This window comes from Chelonoidis abingdonii, chromosome 8 (genome assembly GCF_003597395.2).
Source record: "Chelonoidis abingdonii isolate Lonesome George chromosome 8, CheloAbing_2.0, whole genome shotgun sequence".
Taxonomy (NCBI): Eukaryota; Metazoa; Chordata; order Testudines; family Testudinidae; genus Chelonoidis; species Chelonoidis abingdonii.
The window spans coordinates 29953682-29980023 of NC_133776.1; the positions used below are offsets into that span (position 1 = coordinate 29953682).

Here is a 26342-nt window from a genome sequence, read left to right on the forward strand (position 1 = left end):
TGGTTCCTTTTGTATTTTAGCTATGAGATGTCATCTTGTTTTTACTGCTAAATTATCTCCAGTATTTATTAAACTTAATAAATAGAGATTGAGGGAGACTCGGTGGTTCATGAGTCTGATAAAGAGATAAGGAGCCTTCAAATTGTGGTCACTGGTTTAATTTTAGTCCAGTTCAGGTCATTAATAATCACAAATTTGACTGTTTTCATAGCTTATGTAAAATGACTTGGCTTCTGTCAAGTTCCTAGTAAACTATTGTCCCCGCACAAAAAACCCACTGAAACTGTTACTAATTGGAACCATTGAACTTCATACTGAGAAGTGCTGAGCACAGGCTTTAGTGGGAGTTGAGGGTGTTCAGCACATCTTCGGATCAGGTCTTTTGTTTTCAGCCTCATTGGAAGGGCCATAGATTTATGGGCCATGGAGTCTGAGTGTGGGGGCAGGATGGGTGAGCTTGTACTTCCACTCACTGTGCTGTAGCTCGACCTGGGGCAGAGTGGAATTTCCTGTAATCCTTCACTGTTAAGTTGGTGAAATCATTTAAATTCTATGAATTTCTGAAGGGAGGGGTCAATATTGAATTGAATATTTCCCCCCAAATCTGCATTGAAAGGGTCAAATCCTGGGCCAGCCTGAGTAGCCTGGCTCAGTTTTGAACAGATGCATAAGTAAAAGCGGAGAGAGGGGAATCCCCTCCCCATCCCCAGGTGCAGAACAGCCAAATGATTGAAGCAGCCTCAGCCAGCATTTGCTGAGAGGGGCATGATGGGAAGTTTTGCACAACAGTGGTTCCCTCATCCTTGCCCTGCTGTGCTCCCAGAGTGTTGCCACACAAGGAACTCACACTGGCGGAGGGGAGGGAGGTTTCTGTGATATGCAAGCAGTGTGCATTGCAGCCCCCTGCAACAGCTACCTTCTTGTGCTGTAAAATTGTACCATTTCTGCTGGCAGGGGCCTCTGAGCTGGGAGTTGAGTGCACATAGCATTTAGGAGAATTGGGCCCGGAATCACTAATAAAATTAGTAACAGCAATAAACCCATCCTTTTTCATGTTCCCATCATCAAGTCCAAGTGGTGTCAGTTCATATTCTCTAAAGCATTTTGAATTCTATTTAGTTGGTGATTAAGTTACTCTGTTCATGAGCAGGGGAAGCTGGTAGGAATGTTAACTTTAAGGGTAAATTTAACCTTGTCTGAGGTTGTAACAGACACTGTGAGATCAAAAGCTCTTCCAAACTGTCTTACAGAAAAAGAATGCCCCAGTTTTACCATTTTTGCTCAATTTCTTCCCTCTGGAAAGAGACTCTATATTTAATACACTTAAACTTGTGGTATGAGCTATCCATTTTGTCTCTCATCTTAAACATAATTTGCCCTATGTTGCAGTTCTTTAGATTTATGCAGTAGCAACATTTGTTAAAGTATTTGGAAGTGGTGACATCATCTTTGTTGAAATGCCATTGTGAGTGATGAGTCCCAGATGCTAACATACAGCAACAGCCAAGAGAAGGAATACGGTGTAAAATCAAATACAGTAAGTGGGGAGATAATAAAACGTTATTTCCTTGTCTTTTAATATTACAAGATTTATCTTGTTCATATGTTCAGCAAGAGTTAGAATGAGGCCAATTATGAAAATATGATTAGTTATCACGATGATGATGATACTGTGTGAGCTGTATGGGATGTGCTATGCTGTGAGCTTGAGATGAAGACTGCATAAAACATAGTATCTTTTAAAATGTATTTTTGCAATTTTTTGTTAGTTTATTCATCTCTTAAATTTTTCATGGACTGATTACAATGTATGTTGAAAATGTGCAAAAAGCCAGATGTGTCTCTCTTTGAACTGCCAGGATTTAATGTGTCATTTGGATAATGGTCATGCATGGTTATATCTGCACATCATGTTTTCTAATGTACTGTAACATGACATGCCAATGTAACCAAGAATAACACAGTTTCCTAATGACATGTCATGTCTGTGAAATGTAAAAAGGATGTGGCTTACTGAAAACCATGTTTGAAAATGTGACTTCATTTTAAAATAAAGTCATTCTCAATACAATTTCTACTTTACCAAAAATAGCTTTCGTCATAGATTTTTTTAGAGATGTTTAATTAAAGTGGTTGACTTCACAGACACATAATCAGTTGTACATAATTTCTGCATGTGGCACCCTGAATATTATATATTGGGTGTATGATGTACAATTTTATATACACCCTTATCATCTACTTTGTGAGGTTGGCTTGACTAGTCTTTTTTTTTTTAAAAAACTAGGTAGAAGTCTTCCCCTCATTTGGCCCTGGCAAGGATGCATTTTCTTTAGAACATTATACAGACTGAACACTGGATAGTGTTCAGCAACATAAAAACAGCATCCACAGCTTCAGAGTTGACTTGAGAGAACTGAAAAAACCTGCCTAGTTGGCAAATTAAAAAAAAATGTTCTGCAGGTTCATAGGCATAGTACAAACTTAGCTAAAGTTAATGGAGGAGAAAAAGACATTTAAACATGGCCTATTGGGGAGGTTACAAAATGAATGTGTCTTATCAATATGACACTATATGTGATTTGCATGAGATGTATGGATGTGACTTCAGTTACAAGCTACATTAAGAAAAAACAATGAATCAAATTATGACTATTTCATGGCATTATTTTATTTCTATCATTCTATTTTTAGTTTATCTAGAATGAAGATTTTCAAAAACGCTCAGCATTGGACTCAGGAACTTGGCTCTCGAGGTATGTCGTCACTTCAAAAAACCCAAAAGTGCATGTTTTCTTACTGCAGGTTAATAGTGAAGACATGGCAACTTGGCTTTCAACTCAGCTTAGCCTTCTGAGTTCAATTCCAGACTTCCTATCCCAGGAGTGGGCAAACTTTTTGGTCTGCGGGCCATATCGGGGAATAGAAATTGTGTGGCGGGCCATGAATGCTCACAAAATTGGGGTTATGGTGTGGGAGGGGGTGAGGGCTCTGGCTGCGGGTGCAGGCTCTGGGGTGGGGCTGGGGATGATGGGTTTGGGGTGCAAGAGGGTGCTCTGGGCTGAGATCGAGGGGTTTGGAGAGCAGGAGGGGGATCAGGGCTGGGACAGGGGGTTGGGACATTGAGAGAGGCTATGGGGTGCAGGCTCCGAGCAGCGCTTACCTAAAGCTGATCCCAGAAGGAGTGGCATGTACCTTCTCCATCTCCTACGAGGAGGCACAGCTAGGCAGCTCTGCACGCTGTCCCATCCACAGGTACCACCTCTGCAGCTTCTATTGGAGCACTGGAGGGGGCCATTGGAGCGTGTAGGAGCTGGAGCGGAGCCATGACACAGCTTCTGGGAGCTGCATGGGGAGGCCCCAACCCTGCGCCCCGGCCGGAGTGGGGTCCAGCCGCATGGTGTGGCTCCAACCCACTACCCTGGCCAAAGCGCTGCCCCAGTACCCCAGTGGGAGCTCGCGGGCTGGCTTAAAATGGCTTGTGGGCCCACCCCTGCCCTATCCTCTAGGCTTTAACTGGAGCTGCTAACCCGAGTTGAAAGCATGATTTCCGTATCTTCACTGCTATTTGAACCTGTGTTACTTAACTTGACTTAAGGATCACCATTATTATTATTATTATTTTTGGTTAAGACATATCTTCAGTGATTTTAACAGGACTTCACACCTAAGCACTTAGGGTCAAATTTTCAGAAGTATTTAAACACCTCAAGGTGCAGATTGACATCTAGTAGGATTTCAAAATGTGCTTAAGCAAGTTAGGCACATAGCTTCCATTGAAATGAAGGTGTCTAAATATCTTTTGAAAAGCTGGCCCCTAAATCACATTTAAAATGGGTCCTAAGTCTCTTTAGCACTTTTGAAAAATGTACCCATAGTGCACTTATACCTAGTAATACTTTTTGGGAAGGGTATACGGTAGATGTAATGCTGTAGTATAAAATGTATCTCTTCCCCTGAATGTAGTGACAAATCTTGCTTTTGTTCATTTTATGAACATTTTCCTCTTGAGCCATATCATTCAAGACCTGGGTGATTTAAGGCATACTTAAGTGAGATATCAAATCACTCACACATTTCAGGCCAGCTAGTGTAAGCCAGCATAGCTTTGGGGCTGGCCCTCAAAGTCTTGCATCTTCTTGAATGGAATTATTTCATCTCCATTTCATGTCTTTATTTACTAGTAGGGAGACCAGAGACTTCCCTAGCTAGCTTGGTACAGTCTATAGGCTACCCTGATACAGTCTCAATACACATTTTATTAAGTACATTTTTCCCCAAACTGTATGGTCCCTATTTTCCTTGGGGCTTGTGGAACATTTCAGACAGTTCTTTAAAAAACAAAAGAAAAAACATTGGGGAGAGAAGGTGACTGAAAGAAAAGGGGTGGTGAGTGGATTTTTTCCTTACATATACAGATGTACATTTCCAACTGTGGATCTACCCAGCCTCCATGTGCATCCACACAATGTACAGGAACAGATGCGTATGGCACACAAAAAATTTATAGCTGCCTGTGAAATAATCTAAGAACTGTGCACTATGCATACACAAATGTTTGATTGTAGTAAGTACAAAGCTGTTTGCACCAACAAAATAAGCAAATATGTGCTCGTGATTTTTTGTGTACTACTTACCTATGTACTTGTATAGTTACTTATACTTTAATATCTATGCAGCTCCCAGGTATTTAAAAATATAAATAATAACAACAATCTCTTCCTTCCTTCCTTCCTAGCCAGACACCCCTCAGAAATGTGCCCCTTGATGTTTGCTTAAGATGCAAATTGTAGAAAAAAGAGAGAGCTCTGCCTGATGGTGACAGTGTGTTTTGACCCCATGTATTTCACATCCTTGTGATACTGTGATCCCTTTGATTCTATCTAGGTCAGTGGTGTCAATGTTCTTTGCCATACTAGTTGTAACTGCTCTGGGCCAGCTATTGACTGGAAATCTGACTTTTTCCAAACAACATAGTAAACTTTGCCTGTACTGTCGTTCTTCGCTCATTCGCCACACAGTTTCAAGCTTACGTGTCTCTTCCTTCCTTTCCCTACAGGTTAGAGGAGTGTGCTGATGCATAGTGACGAACTTGTTCTAATGTAACTATAACTACAGAGCTGTCAATTAAACACCCTGTGATTTCTTGCGGGGCATTACGTTTATGTTGAAACTCTGGTGTCAGACTCTTTGTTTGGACAGGGTTTTAGTGGAATGGCGTCTCGCTGATTTCCTTTAGAAATAAATAGGAAAACACTTGCCAGCGGTATCACGTGATGTTGTGCACAGACTCTGCAGCTGTCTCTGTAATTCTTACAGAAGTGAAAAGGTGATGACTTTTCCACTGTACCACCCAGACCTGTAGTTTTTTCTAAAGTCACCATGTACTTGCAAAGCGTTGGAAATTATTATGAATATTTATGATGGCATAAAAATAGAGCAGCTGTAAGTTGTTTCAAACATTTTTAAGAACAAGAAACCAATTTCTACTGTAAAACAAATACATCTGTTAGAACTGGGAGAAAGTGGAAGCCCTCAGGGCTGATCTCAACCTCTTTGTGTATTTAAGAGCTGGAAAACTGTCAGCGCCATAATTGTGTAACACTAATATGTGCTGTATAGATAAAAGCTAAAACTTATGGGGAAAATACTGAGTTCATAGTTCTAGAGATCATGCATGCAAATAAATCAATGTTAATCAGAGATTAATTTGAAGTTGAGTGCTGTGCAACTGTGGATTCTTCCAAAGTTCATAATTACAGCAGAGCCATCTTTTAAAAACTTTACATCCACTTTGATTTGCCTGGAATATGTGTTTTCTGGGTTTTGAAAAAGTTATTGCTCCATAGAACAGCAGTTAAAATATGTGTATTTGAAAAAGTGTGTGTGAAAATAGGTGCTGTACTGGCTTCAAGGAGGTTTGTAGGGTTTTTCTTCTCAGAATCATGACTTACAAGCAGCCAGTAATCAATATCTAGTTGGAAAAATACTTCAAGAGACTAGCATTATGTTTTGGTTTTAGGGTTTAGAAAGAATTAGTCCACTCTTAATCTGGACATTGCCAGTGGCCTGATATTTAGGTCTGCATCTGAGGTACATAAACATCAAAACAGTTTGAGCTTGTAGAATAATGTGTGTTTTAGGTAATGCACAGTACCCTGCTAAAATTATCCACTTGTGTGAATGGGAAACCTGTGCATCTACTTGAGGTTTTCATCCATCCAAATGTGATCATGTAAAAATAATAATAATAAAGAAATGGTCTGATTTAGGGGGATTTTTCTATTTTGTTTGTTTTGTTCTTCCAGGAGGATTTCCTGCTAGTTAGATTCACACATGTGAAAGCTAATGCACTTACTTTTGACTGATTGCTGACAATAAATTTGGCTCATGAAATGTACACATATAGACCTAACCCTAGCACCTCTTTAAGATAATTCAGAGATCCAGTTGGTGAGCAGTCCCCTTCCATTCACCGAGCAGAATCTTCATCAACATTTTAATCAGCATATAATTCAAGGTGCTTCATAAAACCAACTCCCCTCATCCTTGAAGTAGCATTCTCTTTGACTGGCCACTGTTCCAGGATGTCATCAACTATCAGTTTGAGTAGTGTTCCATTACAGTTCAGTAAAGCTTCCATACCAGTATGCAAGACATCATCCGAAGGCCTGATGTTAGCCTGAGAGGATAATAACGATGAGACATTCTTTTAATAAGGGTCTTTTTTAAATATTAAGGATGACTTGTTTTAATTGAAGGAGAGGAAAGAAACTCCTACCAAGAGTCAGAAAGATCCCCTAGGGCACTCCAAAGCCTTTAGACTATGATTATAGACAAAAACCAGAGACTCAGCAATGAACAAGAGCCTATGAAAAGTGGCCCTCCATCAGAATGTAAATTGCAGCTGACCAGTTTGTTCTCTCCTGCCGTTAAGGCTCTGGCCTTAGTTAAAAAATAAGACAGCTGACTAGCGTAGTTATTAGAGGCAGATTATGGAGGTCTCCTTATTTTATGGTCTGAAAACTTGCTGCATTTGTATAAGAAGAGAGAGAGAATAATTACCATTCAAACCATTCTTTTCAGCCTACAAGATGAACCTGTTATGTCACATAGCAGAAATGTACACCAAAAATGCAGACTATTGCAGTGACAGCAGCAGGTGTGTAGCAGCAACAAGTAATCAGATCAATTGAACTGGAGGTGTGGATCAAGTTAAAGGATTTCTGTGTTTCTAGATCTCCATGGAGAGCTAAAAGAAAATAAACATTTGTTTATTTAAATAAATAAATAGAGGAAAATCTGTGTTTACAATCTGTTCAGAGTAAATGTTAATTGGGGGCAAAGGGGAATCTTTAAGAGGAATTCCAAATAACATGATCTTTTCACACTTGCTGTAGTGGTGATTTTAGGCTCAGATTTTTAAAGCTACATCTCTACCCTGATATAATGCTGTCCTCGGGAGCTAAAAAATCTTACTGCGTTATAGGTGAAACCGCGTTTTATCAAACTTGCTTTGATCTGTCGGAGTGTGACCCCCCTCCCCCTCCCCCAGCGCACTGATTAACACGTTATATCAAAATTCATGTTATATCAAGTCACGTTATATCGGGGTAGAGGTGTATTTATGCATTGTTGTGATCAGCATTACAAAGCCTAACTGATTTAGGAGTCTAAATTTCATTTTCAAAATGGATTTAGGCACTTAGGAGTCAACTTTTGAAAGTGAGATTTAGACTCCTGAATTAAGTGTAGCATTGCTGAGTGAAGCAGTGCTCAAATAGCTTTAAAAATCTAGCACTTAGTCTTTAATATGTATGCACAGATAGATATAGGTACAGTATATGCCATTGTGTCTATTTGACAAAGGCAAGCCTGGGTTTTTATTTCTGTCAAGAAGCAAATGCAAAATAAAACTCTTGTCTGTACCATATGATTCATGACTGGTTTACAGAGAATTGAACTTGAGTGATAGCACCGTTAGAGCTCTTTTACAAGAGCCAGTTCCTGTGGTCTCACTGGGTCCAGCTGCTGATGATTCATAGAGGAAGTGGCAGAGATTAGGGTGGACAGGGAAAAAATCAGAACAGCACAGAAATAAAGCAAATCAACCAAGCATTACCTTTTGTGCAAAACAGAACAATGGCTTAACTACTAAGGTTCAAAATGATCTGTCTTATTCCCTTCATTTGTGCTATTCCTGTTGGAAAGACCACCAGGAAACATGTGAACCACTATGGAATACACACTGTAATCCATGGAACATCTCAATTAATATTCCCTCCTGACTACCACTAGAACAATACATAGCATCAAGCAGTTTAATTTCCGGCAATAATGCCTTTTGTAAGACTGAGAGGTTTTTCCTTTCAATTAGGTCTTAAACAAGGATTTTTGAAAATTAGTTAGGTATTTTATATATTGTGAAGTGGTAGCTCCAGATTTCATAAGGACTAGCATATGGCTAGGTAAAATGCCTGGAAACATGCTGGCTGTTGTTAGCAATATTACTATCAGTAATTTCTCCCTTACAGATTTGGCATTGGTTCTCTTTAGAATAGAGTTAATCCTCCAACATGCTTTGTTAGCAGATAATATACCCAAAATTGTACAGTACTTAAAACTCTGCTCTCGATTTGACTTAGTGCTACACAAGTAATTATAGACCTGTCAGTAAAAAATTAATGTCGCCTTTCTAATCTAAACAGGAAGACTCAAAGGGGAAGCATTTGGGATCTCAGTTTACTTACTAATGTATAGTAACAACTATTGCATTGGTTAAAAGCACTAAACAATCTGACTCATTCTGAGAGCCCAGTAGATGTTACTAAGTGAGATTGTTAATAAACTGGATTATAAGATAGTTGGGGCAGGAACTTTGTCTTTTGCATATTTAAAGTGCTGTGTGCATTTAAAGTGCTATATCCTGGTAAATACATAAAACAAGAACAAATTTGGCTAATTTATAATATCAGATGCCTTATCAACCAAAGCAAGTGGGGGGAAAAGCCCCCACAAACATCCTAACAACATTCTAAGGACTTGTCTATATCGTGGGATAATGCATTCTTCATGGGTGTGATTTCTAAAGCGCACCAACATATTGCATACAAATTGGTCCATGCAGATCCTGCTGCTGTGCTTTAAAGTTGTTTGAAACAGTACTACATTAGAGCACAGTAGTACGCAGCAGAATGGTGTACACGGACCAATTAATTTGTAACACTTTGGTGAGCTTTAGAAATCACAGTCCCGTGGAGCGCATTATCCAATCGTGTAGAGAAGCCCTAAGAAACTGTTCAAAATATCTGTGAACATCACCAATTTTATTTCCTACTTTTTAAAAATGGATATTATATGTTGACTAAAATCAGGACACTCTGTGACCTGTAGAGGTTTTCTATTTAAAATCTATACCCTGTCAGTGATTTTCATTCTAACAGATGCATTTTATAAATGGTTACTTTAGTATTGCTAAATATTGCTAAAATCTCCAGACTTTGAATTCACTTACTTTCTTCTCCTGTTGTGCTATCAATTGGTATTTGTGTTCAGAGAAGAAACAGGATACCACTGTTACTGTCACTATACACACTCCCTGCAGCATGTAATAAATTTTTAAAAGGGTCATAAAAGCACCTCCCATTTTGCACCTGCAACTACCATAACGTTTCAAGAAGTTTTGTTAATGAAATAAACAATTCGTATAGTGATATTTCTATATGGAAGATCACTGGTCAATTCAATTCAATGCCTGTGTACCCTCTGCATGTCATGGAACTGGTATGAATGTTAGCCAGTGTGGGCTAGCATGCAAGGCCACACTAGCGGTGGTCTGAGGATGGGCCAGTAGAGAGGTGGGGAATCAGCATTTAGGTAGAGCCAGTGCACCCAATACCCTGTGCAACTGGTATGAACAGAGAGGGGCTACAGCTGCTATTTCAGGCAATAAGCTGGAGAAGTACCTGCTGCTGTATGCTTCTGTAGCCCCATACCTGATTCTGGAGGTGTCAGGGGTCTGAATTCCACTTGCAATCTGCATAGAGTAACAGAGCAGGTTAACTTGTTGAATAATTCTTCATCTATTTGTGTTAGTATAGGATCCAGTGTGATGTACTGAGGACAGTGTTGAAATTGCAAGCTATCATTTGAAGAGTGTTGAAAGGAGAGAAGAGGAGATGGTTCCTGGTCCTGGTTTCAGGCTAGGGGTCTCTGTAGGGAAGCATGTGATCAGAATGAGTCTGGAGAAAAACAGCCCTAGTATAAGGTCGGGTGAGTTGTGCCTCTCTGTTTTAGGGAGCAGCCTGCTTTTCTCTCTCTCTCTGGTTTTGGGTTCTTGTGTGTTTATCTTTCTGAATTCTAGGAAATAAAGTAGCATTACATTGCAACTTTCCAGCAAGAGGTGGTGGTTGTGGTGTTTTTATCTAACTTCGCTGTGTATATGTTGTGAACATAAAACCTATGATTCAAATACTTTGGATTCATCCAGCCTAAATTTACTCTTCTGCATGTGCGGATGGGTGTGAGGGATGAGCTCTTATTCCTGGTTCATGCCGTAGAGACAGATTCTGAAATAAGAACTTTTATTCATTAAATAATGTGCACTGTAAACTATTTTGATGTTGTAGAAATATTGCCTTCTCCTTACCACTTTAAGATATCCTAGCATAAAAGTGGCTGTCAATACAATAATACTTAGGTAATTCGCATCTGGACCTTAGAGCACAACAAAATTATTAAGTCCATAAATCTCTACTAATTTATGAATTTTTCATCAACATACACATATAAATTATATCATTAATCACAATGATTTCAAGGATCATGTGGATGTAATTTCATGGGAGTTCTGCAGTAATTTAGCATGAATTGATGTCCACTGATTGGAAAGTATTACCTACATCGATACTGTGGGCGGGGGGGATATGGGGGCAGACGATGCTTCTTAAACTACAGTGTAAATGATCAACGTAGTGTTAAGGAACTGCCAAAGAAACCTCAAATTCGCAAGTAAAGGCAAGTTGTTATAAAAACAGTTCATTTCAGTTCCATAATACCCAAAAAATCCATTTGATTCTGGCTACTCTTGTGTGAATGTGCAAGATGTGTAAGAAAGGATACAGAGAATTCTCTCTCTCCTGCACCCTTGCACAGGGGAAAAGCAGGATGATATACTTGCACTCTTAGTGAGAGTATAAGCACTGACTGCAGCACTAGACAGTCCCAATGGGGCAGAGTGTGCCTGGGCTGTAGCTGGTGGATCAGGGCTGGAACTAGATAAGCACATGCTTATGGTATGTTGTTATGAAGTGTAGCAATAGCCAGCTCAGGCCTAATGAATCTTACCTTGAGATTATCAGCAATGGTAATACTCTCACTGCTTCCAGTGAGAGGAGGAACAGGCCCATGTATTCATTTGCTTACTCAAACTCTGTACATTGGTAGCCAGATTACATAATTTGAAGCAATGTGGGTTAGTGGATAGGATGGCCAGGTGGATAGGAAAGTCCATCAAAAGAGGGATCTGCTGACCGGACACCAAAAGTCCAGTTACTAGGGGCGGGGAGGCGGGGAGGCGGGGAGGTGCTGGGTCATCAGCCATGCCAGTCCCTACTTAACCAGAGCCAACTCCTACGTGCACTGGGCAGCTGCAGCTCCTAGCCCCAGCTCTGCAGGTGAGTCCTTCTTGACCCAGGTGGGCACGTGGGAGGAGGGAGAAGAGGAGAAGAGCAACAAGCAATGGGGAGGAGGAGCAAATAGGGGACAGGGCCTCAGGAAAGGAAGCTGGGCGAGGGCAGGGTCTTGGAGAAAGAGGTGGGACGAGGCAGGTTCTGGCAACCCTACTAGTGGACAGAGAATTAGATTAGACATCAAGAGATCTGGGTTCTATTCCTGGAGCTGCCATTGCTGGGTGACCCTGGGCAACTTGCCTCAGTACCCTGTGCCTCCATTTCCTAAAGTATAAATGTGGATAATGATGTTTCCCTCCTTTGTAACAGGCTTTGAGTGGGGGCGGGGGGTGGAGACAGGGAGGGGAATACTGAGACTCCATTTGGGGGGTATCCTGTGCTGCCTGCCTGCTCCTCACCTCACAGCTGGCACACGTGAGCCAAGTTCCGCCCGTCTCCTAAACCAGCTGGTTCTATTTGTTCCTCAGCATCCAGCCTGATCTCATGTATCATGGTGGCCACTCCAGCCCCATCTCTGGGTGCCACCGCTTCTCCCCATGCATGCCTCTGCGAGATATTATGGGGACAGAAACATACATCAGACCATCCCAATATTTCCATTGTGGGGGCTATTCTCCCCATCCTTCTCGTTCTGCCACCCCTGGCTTTGATAGTTATGCAGGAAAAATGCTAAATAAGACCTGGCCATTGTTGTTATATGTAGATTTCTTGTCAGTCTACAGGAGGAGATTCAAAATGAAAATTTCATCTAAACCAAACTTGCGGATCATTAGTTCACTTTCCTTCAAACAGACAAAAACTGCTTCATAACTAAGGAACTTCTGAAGGTAATGAAAGCTTCATTAGGAAAAATGAACTAATCAGTGCCCTCCAAGGGGAAATTCATTCTGTTCAGGAGGCAATAGCCTCTGCTGCTGCACATACTTAATATCATTTATATTTTTGTTTAAATCACTACATATATTTTAGATACTTTTAAAAATCAAGTTAATGGACCATATTATATGGCTTAGCATCATTTATATCAAGAATTACTGGTTGTTGTGATAATATATTTGAATATGGATGAGATAACACATGCAAGCAAATATCATTGCACTTATTTATAGGGTGGGTTTAAAATGACTCATTGAAATGAACATTTGGAAAAGTTCTGTGTCCCGTAAGTGAATCTCTTTCAAATTGTGTATATCACCAGTGCTCAAAGATGATATGGCTAAATACTTCTAAAGCCACTTTTACCTCCTTCATGCACTTAAAATCAAACTGCAATGGTAAAACATTGCATCTGCTGAGAAATTTCCCTCTCCCCCACTTTGATTACTAGCTGTTTGTGTGAGAATGTAGTTCAGGTGTCCATTGGATATTGGAATAAAAAAGGGTGGTAAGTGGCAAATTCATGATTCGGAGTGGAGGGATCCTGAACAGAGAGGGGTCTGGAAGCCTTTAAAATAGGCAAGAACCTAAAAAGAGAGAGAGAAAGAAAGGGCAAAGGAGGATAAGCATATTCCAGACCCAGAAATTCAAAAGTGAATAATTGAAAGAGAAATGGAAGCAAGGAGGAAACATGAAGTAAAGAGTGAGATGATTCTGAAGCAGAAAGAAATCCAAGGCCCTATGCTACTGGCTCACTGAAAGGCAGAGAGTATAGTCCCTTAAAATTTCTTACATGTGGGAAGCAACCAGACAGCTGTGCATCATTGCTTCCTTTAGGTTTCCTGTGTTGTATTCCATTCCTAGGTACGCTAGAAGCAACAGCAAAAGTTGTCTAGAAGCCCAGTTTCTGAAGCCTTGGCACAGCGCATTTCAGAGAGCAAGATTTCTGTCAATTTCATGCTGTTATTGGTGAACAAAGAATTGAGCAGATGCCAGGGGAGTGTGATGTAGGACCTGGATGGGAGAGAGATTCATGTAAAACCCAAGGAGAGAAGAGAGTGAGACAATGTGAAGTAGATGGGGGTCAGGGGAAGGGTTGCTGGAGACAGACAAAATATGTATGATGAGAGTGAGTGCAGTTCACTTTTTTAAAACTTCTTTTGCGCCTTTCATAATTTACTTTTACCCACTTCCTCTCAGGATCTTCATAAAATCCTGGAAGACAGGAGTTTGGGAGCAGAGTAATTAACCCTTGGATGGTTTATGAAAGGAATCACAATCTGCAGCCCTGGACACACACAGAGAGTTTGGTCCATTTTCTTCCTATCTATTTGTACGATATCTAGTACAATGGGGTCCCGTCCTGATTGCATTCTTTGGGTGCTACCTACAATACAAATAATAACAAATGAAAGTGTTCTTGTTATGAGAAAAATCTGGCCACTTCTTCTGCATGTGGTATGCCCTGACTAAGCAGAGGGATATGTTTCTGGTATAGAAAGAAGAGTGCAGAATGAAGAACCCCTGTGCAGACATCTGTACCTACTTCTTGCACTAATAGAACTTGCATTGCCCAAGGATGGGCTGTGGGAGGAGCTGAATGGTTACTCAACCTGTATACTGGGCTAACGATGTATCCCTACAGAATCAATTTTTTCAGAAAGCATGACAACATTCTGAAAAGCTCTAGCATCCTTTAAAACTCAGAATGCCATAAAGTCATTTCATTCCTGACTGCTTTCAGGGGCAAGTATATACTTATATTTGAAAATGAGGTGTGTTAATTTTGTTAAGCTTACAGTAATTGCCTAAATTGTTAGTTGTTGCCTTATGGCCGTCTACATTATGAAGTCACCTAGAGTTTTTTGTATGAGTGGCTTTTCTTGCTTAAACATGAAGAAATAAATAATAATCAATGAATTCACAAAGTACTGCCTCAGTTCTCCTTACATATTACATGTGTATTACTCAGGATCTGAAGCTAAGTGGGTAGATTGCTCACAGCAACACATTTCATTCATGTTGCTTAGTTTCAGATGTAGAGTGCACCTCCAGGTATCCAGAAGCATGTCCATTACTGAGCATTGTGGTGGAGCCAATAGTACTTCAGCCTCCGTCTTCGAGCAATAGATTAGTGACAGTAGTAGGCGGACAAGTTTTGTCCCTGGGAAATATTAGAAATCTAGAGCTAGAAATAGATGGATTAATTGAAAAGCAACCCAACCTCTGATCTACATTATTGCCTCTCTTTTTCTATCTCAGGAGGGAACCTGTGATAAAGTGTGATAGGCAGTGATAATGATGGAAGTCCAGGATTCTACACCAAAGTGATAAACTTCATTCTGGCCTTCCTTGTGCCCAATTGTCTTCAGCTGGATATGAGCTCTAGCCTGGAGCTATTTACACCATGATCAGGCTAGTAATTAGCAAAATGTTTAATATAATATAGAAGCAATTAGGAGGTGATAACATGCAATTAAGATGTGTTTTCAGATTAAAGATTTTATAGTGCTCTCTTTCTTGAAAAGATAAAGTGCCTATCTCAAAATGTCAAACTGCAGTGATTTAATCTGAATTATTTTCAATTAATATGCATGTATTCTTGCTATGTGTTCACCGTTGTTATTGACATTGATAAATTAAGCTCATCCCTGCAGAATTTATCCTTGAGTCGCTCTATATTTCCTGAATGTCAGCTCTTTATTCGGTTTTATTTTTTTTATGCCTACAAGCTGTGCACGATCTAACTCTAAGTCCCCTGATTCATCCCTGGGATTACAGTGATGTGTCAGTCTGAGTGGAACAATAATCTGAAAGGGCATTGTTATAAATAGTGTGTTAGAATATAATTGTTTGTCATGTCGTTTCTCCCCTTTAAATCCCTCTGAGTCCTGTTTAAGTAATTTAGACAGCTGGAATGACAAGAGTCTTGAGACTTCATGTATAGAGTTGTTGAACGAGTCTTCAGCCTACTTTGCCTTTTGAGACTACCTCATCTGCAAAATAGGAAGTACAAACAGCAGATGAATTTTGCCTACCCTGTGAATTTGCTATGGGATTTCACACAGGCCATTTATAGAACAATGTAAATGCTACTGATACTAATTCTGCCCTGACCAGTCAATGGATTGCTCAGACAATAGGTATTAGGATGATTTTTACCATCATTAAAAAAATTAAATCCCAAGGCACATTAATGCACATACAGCAGTTTATTAAAGTAATGGAAATATTTAGAGGCTTTCCTTTTAAGACATTTTTATTAATATTGCAATTATGAGGAGTTAAGATTAGAGATAAGTAGAATGTGAACTTTTCTTTGCAGAACTCACATCAGTTTTTCAGCAGGAAGATCTTTCACAGAATAATAGGTGCTAGAGATGCAGAAGACATCACCCAACCCATTTCTCTGCCAGTGCAGGATTGTTCCCAGTTGTGCATTTTTTCGAGTGTTTTGTCCATTCTAGTTTTAGAAGTCCCAAGCAATGGGGCTTCTGCTGGAAAAATATTCTACAGCCTAATGCATCACATGTGTCAGAAACATTTTTCTGTTAGTCAACCTAAATTTTCACTTTCTTAACAGCATGCCTAATCTTAACTGTATCCCATTTCTGCTAAATAATTCCACTTTATCCTTGGAGCTTACAGTCTTCAATTATTTATTCTTATGTCCTCGGTCTCTTCCACTCCTTACTTGTCTGCATGAGGAAATTTCACTTTATTCAAATATGAAAAGTGAAATGTCCAGTTAGTGGACATGTCTGAGCAGTCACTGTAGACCAGGGCAAATTGTATTTGGCATGATGTCAACTGTGATTGAACTGTTCTGGGACCAGTGTTTAATCAAGATTATCTGACATGGCTTGCCCTGTCCTATGCTGATTGGTCAGTTGTGGTTACCATTGTGCCAGCTAGCTTGACTCTTTTGCAGTTATGTTTGATACATTAAAATTTTTGTCATGTAGACAATCTGTTAGTAATCTCTTAGCCAAGCAATACATATGTAATTCTTTTAATCTTTCTCTATAAATCAATTCCTCTGGACGTTTTCATTGCTTATCTCTGAACGCCTTCCAAGCTGTCAACAATATCTTTCTGGTCATGTGGTATTTAGAACTGAACTCAATATTCCCAGTTGCACCACAGTTGTATAGAGATGGGCTATCTCATGTCTCTGTCCTGTGACATGACTTCCTCTTTGTAGTCTGTTTTTAAAAAGGAAGTTGAAAAGATGAAGGGTGGCCAACTAACATAAGTGTGGTGATGACCACGTCCAGGAGTAAAAGTTGTGAGCATTGTAATAAGTGTGCAAATAGGGAGAAGATGTTTGAAGATTTTTAAGGATTTATGTCCTGTTTTACTTTAAAAGAAGGTCATATTCATTTTGAAGATTTTGGTTGAAAACCTGTTAGGAAATTAGTTGTTGAGTAAAAAAATAAAAATACTCCACCTACAACTGGGCCAAAAAGAAGTCCCACTTTGAGAGTTAATTAATATCACTTCTTTAAGTCAATGCAACAGTACTTAAGTCAAATATAAAATAGCAATGAGTGAGCTGCCAAAAGTCTGATGGCTTAGTTTAGCTTGGATCATCATCAAAAGTGTGGATGGCTATCTGGAATCATTCAGATCTCTGAAGTGTTTAAAGAGAACTGAAAACCAGAAGCATTATGATATTTTCTGTTTCTGGTTTCTAAAGCAATACTGTGAATATAGCTTTTCTCATAGGACCATATCCTTGGTCCAGTCTAAGAACCTAATAAGTCCGTAGTAATACTCCCATAGATATCAGTGAGTGCTGGATGGAACCCTAAATAGAAAAGTACTTTACATTTATGTAAAGTACATTTAAGAAAAGGGAAAAACAGGTTTTGCAGAGCTACCTTTGAACATTTGGAGTTGCTTTACAACACTTATTGCATCACTAACAAGCCACAGGTGTACACTACAAAAGCGGGTGAAAATGTAATTGAGGGGTCTGATGACAGTTAATTGTCCATAATGTATTTATCCCAAGATGCACTTATACATCTGTTATATATTTAGGTATTTGTTACTAGTAGCTTTTCTGATACTTAAATCCAGGGCAATCTATATCTAAAAGACAATGAAAAGGAAAAATGCTCTCAAGGGGCTGTAAAGTAGCAGTGGGTGATGGATACAACTTTCTTGGTGCAATTTGACCTCCTCAGCAAACTTCAAAGCGCTGAAGGGCATTTGTGCCCCCTATATGAAATTGCTCTGGTTCTCTTATGTTTTCTGAAAGCCATAGGATGTTTGGGTCAGTGGAACAGTTGGTGCCACCTTCAGAGGGATCACCCCACCATCCAGCTTGATGTGTGCAGCAATCCAGCTGGAGCTCAAGGAACCATAACTCATGTTTACAAAATGCTGCTAGTTACTGCTGATTTTCTAATTTCCCCTTCTTGGCTAAGATGTTTGAGAAACAGGATACAATGATGTAACAACTGAGATAGGAAAAATATAGACTGTAGAAAAATACTTAAACATAACTATACAGGATATAGTCTCATGAATAAACAAATGGACTAGCAAATCAAATATATTGATGCTACTGGAATAGTAATCAAGAAGGACTTTTTTATGCTGGATTTGCCTTCTAGCTACAATTAGATATAAGACCATTTTTCCAATATATTTTTATTCGTAATATTTTTTTACAGACACTTTATCAATGTCATATATAGAGTTCACTAAATTATGCCACTCACATATTTAATAACAAATAATCCTTCTGAAACTATTACAGATTTAAGTGTGATTATAGTAAGGCTATCCAGTAGCTTATTTAATTTATATAAGCATCCATTGTGCAAAGCTGCAGACTTAATTATACTGTAGCCTAGGTCTGTATCTGTTTTAGTTTGCTTCTAATGACTTTGCAAATGTTTGACTAAAAATGATGTAGATTATAAAGCTTCACTCAAGTAACATTTGTGCTGTTGCGATTGCTAGATTATCCCCCAACGGTTAAGGAATGTGACATTTCAAATAATGCTAAATGCTATGGACCAGGATTAGTTACACTGTCTTTTATTCTAAATCTATGCCATTATAACTTAAATCAGAATCTAGCCCTATACTTAATGCAAATGTTTCTTCATATGTGATATAGTAGGAATATTAAACACTTCCATTTGATCGTTAGTGCTAGTGGTTCAAGGAAGAGTTGCTAATGTTTTGCTTTTTTCTTATGTGTTTGTTTCTTTCTGCATTTATGTAAAGTACATTTAAGAAAAGGGAAAAACAGGTTTTGCAGAGCTACCTTTGAACTTTGGAGTTGCTTTACAACACTTATTGCATCACTAACAAGCCACAGGTGTACACTACATAAGCGGATGAAAATGTAATTGAGGGGTCTGATGACAGTTAATTGTCCATAATGTATTTATCCCAAGATGCACTTATACATCTGTTATATATTTAGGTATTTGTTACTAGTAGCTTTTCTGATACTTAAATCCAGGGCAATCTATATCTAAAAGACAATGAAAAGGAAAAATGCTCTCAAGGGACTGTAAAGTAGCAAGGCAAAGAAAGTTAGTCTCTCTGTCTTTGAAATGAATGGCCCTATTTATTTCAATGGGATTTTTTTTATGCATATGCTATATTGAGGCTTGAGTATCATACACAACTCCTTTTTTAGGGCATGCTATTGGGCTGAACTGCTTGACTACCTGCAGGTATTGTAGACAGGTATTTAAATATTTCTTTAATAGTTTCCTCTCTGTTTCAGCTGATTGCTGTTATAAAACAACTTTTTTACAATCGATTAAAGCAGTGTCTATTCACTCCTTGTCACATGGGGGATTTATGTGTGGGAGTAACTCACAAAACTTCTCCATGCATGCGTGGAGAATAAGTGTGCTAATTAGTCATCTACTTTTATCTATATCTGTATGCAGCAGACACTTTAAGATGAGAAAAAGTCATTGTAATGAAATGGGTCCTGAATGCAAAATGTAAGGCAGCTTGGATGGTGAACTGATGACAAACCATATGCTGGGCCTGCTTCTGCTCCCTGTAAAGTCAGTGGCAAAACTCCCATTGACTTCAAAGCTGCAAGATCAGGCCTTATAGAAGTAGTGTTACTTCCAGTTGAACTTGCAGACTGATGTTAATAGATTAAAATATTTTAAATTAAATTAGATACATTTAAAAGCAGATTTAAACTCCATTAATAATAATTATTATCATTAATTATAATATTTATTATAGTGCCCTGAGGCCCTATTGTGTTAAGTACTGCGCAGTCACTTAGTAAGAGACAGTCCCTGCCTTGGTGAGCTTGCAGGCTAAATAGACAATTTGTCAAAAGGGAAACAGAAGTACAGAGACTGGCCCACTGTTACCCAGCAGAGCTAGGAAAGCAACCAAGGTCTCCACAGTTCCAGTCCAGTTCTCTGTCCACTAGACCCTGACCACACCTCATCCCTTGAGTGTTAACTTTGTAATCAACGGTTCATTTTCCTTGCTACAGATCCTGCATTGTGATCGCACTTATGAACTGCTGTGTCTGCTCAGAGTCCCATTAACTTTAATGGGGTTCTGCATGAGTACACAGTACAACCGCATGGATCACAATGCATGATCTGGGCCTGTATAACCATATTATCTTCAAAGCATATGATCCAGTTTGATTCAGAGGCTGCTGAAACTGGATAAATATTTAGCATCTGAGAAATATCTTCAATTGCTGGACACCGTTGTAACCTGCGGACTGCTTGGAGTGGTCTAATAAAAAATGTGATTGCTGTGGTCAGTATTATATGTTCAGAAAAAGTGCCAGGAATAAAATTACTTGCAAAATGACTGCATAGTTCAGTTTTAATCTGCATGGCATAACTGTTTATTAAAATGAAAATCACAAAACAAACAAAAAATCTGCATAAGCAGGAGTCTATTTAGTAGTAGGCTCTTCATTAAACTTTTAACATTCTGATTGTGTTGATAGTATACTAACTAGACACAATTTTTAATGTCTGCTGTTTAAAAAAAAAAAAAAAACAACCTAAGCCACCAGAGGATGATTTCCTGAAGAATGTTCTCTCAGGTGTGTTCAGAATATTAATTAGGCCCATCTATTTCTGTCGGACAATAACAATGTCCAAGAACTGAATAGGATCTGTGACCTGTGAAAGGACTATTCATATGCTTTAGTCTGCCCTAGCGCATTCTTTAACAAGCGAACATAGACATTTTTCACAGTCATCCTAAATGTTTCAACTGTTTCATGGTTTGGTTCTTGTGTCTCCAAAACACACAGCTTTTTTTATTCTCTTCTTTTTTATACTCCACCGCCCAATCTAGTGGGAAGGATTCCATGCTCTTCTCATTTAAATGGTTATACTTTTTATGGTTATTTTTACTGCCATACCTATGGGGCTTCTTACTGTATTGCCTGTAACTGAAGGAGGTTTTAAAGAAATTAAATTTGTTCAGCTTAAATCTTCAGGGGCATACAACAATATCTTAAACAATTAGCAATAATTAAAAAGCATCTATTCAAACTGTATAAAAGGTAAATAGATTTTATTTAAATACAGTAGGCAGGTTTAAGGGTTTAAATCATTAGTAGCAGAGAGGTTTTATTTCTCCATACCCTTATTTTCTATGACTTTTAAATGGATAATAAAAGAGAACTTGCCATTTACTGCACTAATTTTTAAAAGATGATATTCTGTCCGATAGCTGTTTGATAGCTTACAACACATGAAATGAGTTTGTGCTCCCAGTATATTTCCCAACAGTTTCCAAACCTACCACCACACTGACACTAGCTGGCACCCTTCTTGGTGGTCTCAGCAGAGGAATGAATTGACAAAGAGACTATTAGATGTGGTCCCTCTAGGTCAGGCACATTAGTAGTAGGAGTGGGAAATTTATACCAATATTGCCCTCAGCAGACTGGTCCTATAAGCTATATAGTTGGGTCCATTCTTCAGGACTGTAAATCCAGCAATTATCACAAACGCTAAATTCACATTAAGAATATTCTTTAATCTTAGTCATAGGCACTCATTTATTCTATGATTCTCTATCCATGGAATTTTCAATATAAACGACCTTTACTGCAGATTATCACAAAATGTGCACTAAAATCTAAAGACAGCTGTAGATGCATATGTGCCCCTTGCACAATCGATTGGATTTTTCTGGATGGCAGAGTCTGTCAGAGCCACAATTGCACCCTGTGCTGCCTCATGCTTATACAAGGCAGGATGGCTGAGATATGCCCTGAGTTTACTTTTACTGTGCATGGCAGCAAGTCGGAAACCTGGCAAGTGTCTGACCTGATATTTTCTCTGAGCTTCAGACTCATCTTCTTGACTAAATTTATAGTCTCTCCTTATCTTAATTAATTCTTTTAATTTAATTTAATTCGATCACCCCAGCAGCAGGGTCTTCAGCATCAGCTGCCCTGCACCAACACTGACACAACCACTTCGGCACTGGTACCGACAGATTTGGCACTGGCCTCAGCACCGACATCTGACAATGTCATCATTGGAACTGGCACCAGCACCCCAACACGGGCAAGACCAAAAGGTAGTACCAAATGGAGACCAATCACAGCTCCAAATACTGAGAGGTACTGCTCTGGAGTGAAGAGAAGGACTTTAGTCTTCCAAGGACAGGGTATCCAACTCCTCTGCTGACACTGCCACCAAGCACTACGTTGATCATGGGACTGATATATGCCCTCATGGGGCCATTGAGGTCCCTTCCGGAGATGTCATTGGTACTGGTGTGGCGTATGGCACCAGGCTGACATATTACCCCATGGTATTGCTGTTCAAAGCGTATTACACTTCCTCACTATTGTCAGATTACACCTGCTCCGTAGTGTTGATCAGGGACACCTCCCTTCTACCTTCTGAGAATGACTCTAGAGTTCCTACTAGAGATCCCTCTTGCAGGTCACCACTGAAAAAGAGGGAGAAGTGGCCCTGGGCTGATCCGTCACAATTTTGCCAGTACCCATATTCCATGCCATCTTCCCCATACTAGCCCTACTGGATACTGTGTTCTGAGATGTCCCACAGCAGAGTCCTGACTTGTAGATTCAGGAAGAGGAGGAGATGAGGGTCCCTGGCAGCATCACCATCTAGACCAGTGGTGGGCAACCTGCGGCCTGTGGGTTGCACACAGCCCATCAGGGTAATCCGCTGGTGGGCTGCATGACAGTTTGTTTACATTGACTGTCTTCAGGCACGGCCATCTACAGCTCCCAGTGGCCGTGTTTTGCTGTTCCTGGCCAATGGGAGTTGTGGGAAGCGGTGGGCAGCACGTCTCTGGAAAAACAACAGCACCACCACTCTCCACCAAAAGTATCGTTATTATCACCGGATGAGGCAGACACACACATCCTGCCCTGGCAGCTGATTACTTTAAAGCTGTTCAGGATCTCCTAGCTCATACACTTCTACCCCGCTATAATGTGACCCAATATAACATGGGTTTGCATATAGCGCTGTAGCAGCAGTGCTGTGATGGTGCTTTAAAGGGTCCAGGCTCCGGCTGCTGTGGGGAGCCCAGGGCCCTTTAAATCACCGCTGGAGCCCTGCCGCTGCTACCCCAGGGCCATGGCAGCTGGGCTTGCCAGTGATCCAAGGTGGAAAACCTCAGCTATCCTTCAGCCCACATGGATAAGGGTATAATCTAGATCACTGGTTCTAAAACTTTTGTGTGTGAGTGCAACCCCCCCTTATAAATTAAAAGCATATTTTTTATATTTAACACTATTATAAATGCTGAAAGTTAAGCGGGGTTTAGGGGTGGAGGCTGACAGCTCATGACCCACACAGTAATAACCTTATGACTTCCCGAGGAGTCACACCCCTCAGTTTGAGAACTGCTGATCTAGAGGTTGTCCAGTCTAATAGGGTTGAGAGTTTAGATGGCATGCTTATATTTTCTTTTCTTTTGATAACAAATCTGACTTTTAGACTCTCATTTATAATCACTTAAAATCTATCTTTTGTAATCAATAAATTTATCTCAATGTTTATGCTTAGCAGTGAGTTTTATTGGTGTGCTTGGTAAATCTGCTCAGGTTACAAAGGCTGGTGTATGTCCACTTTCCATTGATGAAGTGATGAACCAATTCATAACCATTGTTCAAGAAAGAGTCTTGAGCAATGCAAGATGGTATATTCCTAGGGTACAAGGGAATTTGGGGTGCCTTTGTGTGATTCATGAGTGGCTCTTGGAGCATTCATGCAATCTAGCTGATTGTGGGGCTCCACATGGAATTGTACCGAATGGTAACAGCACCTGGAGGGGTTTGCTGCTTGCCACGCATAAGGCATTGTGAGAGACAACCCAGAATAGTTAGTAAAGGGGGTACAGTTCCAGACTGCGCCCCTGGGGTCCCATCCCAGGGATGTAACTTTTTAGCTAAAGAACGATGAAAAGAATGCACCCTCCTTTAAAGGATTCAAGAGACACCTTTGGGTTTCTAGGGATTTACACTCCAGCTCCTACACTATAGATGTCAGCCCCAACAATCACAATACTTGAGAAGATGCCCCCCGTCTGCCTCATCCATTGCCTGCCTGTCATCTAGACAGGAGATTTGATGGAAGTGTTGAGAGCCACACTGGAACCAATTAGAAACTAATCTTTGGGAGCCATGTTGCCCCATTCCATCTGGCTTGGAGTGATATCACCTTGGAAAAATGGGTGTTGGGCATAGTTGCCTATCCCATTCACCTCTTTTACCTGCCCCATTCCCTGTCCTTCTTCAGGGATTCTTCTCACAAGAGTTTACTGAAAAAAAATGGCCTCGATGCTTCTTCTAGAAGCCATAGAGGAGGTTTCTTCAGGAATGCAGGGGAGGAGGCTTGAATTCCAGATATTTTCTTATCCTGAAGAAGAAAGAGGGTCTTCATCCTATCCTAGATCTGAAGAGACTGAACAAATATATTCACCTCTGCACATTCAGGATGCCAATACTTGCCTTCATCTTTCCATCTCTTCACACTCAAGACTGGTTCATGGTTCTTGACTTACAGGTCATAGCCATCCACCTGTCCTATAGGAAGTGCTTGGGATTCACTATGGGATCAAATCATTGCTAGTACAAGATACTGTCAGTTGGGTTCCATGGCACCGACAGTCATCACAAAATGCCTAGTAGTGCTAGCAGCCAATCTGTGAAGACAAGGCATTCATATCTCCCCCATCCTTGGATGACTGGGGTCATCAGAGCAGATCCCAGTGGGAGACTGCAGCGAATATGGACTATGCTCTATCCCTGTTCACTCAGCTTGTCATAGGGAACTATGAAAAATAATCACGAATGCTGTTTCAGATGATACACTTCATAGGAGCTGTGAGGTACCTGAGGACAGGTTCCAGTCACTACAAGTACTCATATTCCAGCTAACACCAAAATTTCCTACAACAATATGGATTTGGCTTGTTGTGTTAGACCACCTATTGATATGCACTTACGTGGTACCACTTGCAGCGTTCACCTGTGCTCTCCCTCCCTTCCCCTCCTGCCCAACTCTGGCTCTGGTTGGTCTATTGCCCAGCAAGACATCAGTTAGACAGCAAGGTCTGTTGCCCTGAAGAACTGACTTAGTTGCTAGAACCCACAAACACACAAAAAGAGGTACATTGTCTCTGGTGGCATGGCTAGTTGAGTATCACAGATAGACTGCTCCCTAGAGGTCCAGGAAATCCTGATTCAGAGCTGTGCTCATCTACATGAAAGAGGTCCTTGATAAGTGCTACCACATCCCTCCCTTGTCCTAGTCCAGGCTTTGATAATGAATAGTCTTGACTATCTTTTCCACTTAAAATTGCCTGGCCTCTTGCTCACCTCTTAAGGTCCACCTCACATCTCAGCTTGCCATCTACCTATACAATCATGCTTAGTCTTCCCTCACACCATGGTGTCATAGTTTCTCAAAGCCTATTGCATGCTTACACACTGTCCAAATAGCTACTGCCACCTGAGACATCAATCTGAGGCTCCATTAGAACTCTGTCTGAATGTTTCTTACATAACTTCATGCTGTGTGTCAGTCTTTGTGGCGGCTCTCACATCAGCCAGGAGAATGAGTGAGCTGCAGGTTCTCCTGGCTGAACCACAACATGCTATTTGATAGGGACAATGTGGTGCTCAGACCTCACCTAAAGTTCATTCCCAAGATGATGTCAGATTTTCAGCTAAACTTGTCAAGCAATCTGCCTGTCTTCTTCCCAAAGCTGCATTCTGCATTAGGAGAAAACATTAGATATTTCCAGGACTTTGCTTTATTGTGTTGACAAAACCAAATGATTTAGATTGTCAAAGCCAAAGGCTCATCAAGCTGAGGCACTTCAATTTCATAGTCAACTGTACACAAGGAAGTGAAGGCAGAAGGCTGGGCTTGATGACCTTTCAGGGTCCCTTCCAGTTCTATGAGATTGGTAAAACATTTTTCTTTATATAATTATGCATGCAAAATGTATTTTTGTTGCAACAAAATAAAAACTGAAATAAGAAAATTAAAAAGTCATGACACAAAACATGTAACATATAAAACAACTTGTAATCAAAAGTAAATAGTTCCACTACAGTATAATTATTATATCTGAACATATAAATAGAACCTTAAAAGCTTAAATTTGTTAAAAACAAAAATTAAACTATACAAATCAAATGATTAAGGTAGGTTGCCTATTATTAAGGTAGCTTGCCTTTCATTTTTATTAAATGTAAAAATACTTTCATAAAGAAACAGGAAAAACCCATATTTA

The 26342-nt window shown here is 39.9% G+C and overlaps 1 long non-coding RNA gene across 1 annotated transcript in view; it reads left to right on the top strand.

The window, feature by feature from the left end:
* LOC116827346 (uncharacterized) overlaps window positions 1-15402 on the top strand; it is a 30486-nt gene extending 15084 nt beyond the window's left edge. Inside the window, exons 2-4 of the long non-coding RNA XR_004374278.1 lie at window positions 2695-2756; window positions 5060-5102; window positions 14829-15402. This is a non-coding gene — a long non-coding RNA (uncharacterized LOC116827346). The remainder of the gene's footprint in view (window positions 1-2694; window positions 2757-5059; window positions 5103-14828) is intronic.
* The last annotated feature ends 10940 nt before the right edge of the window (window positions 15403-26342 follow it).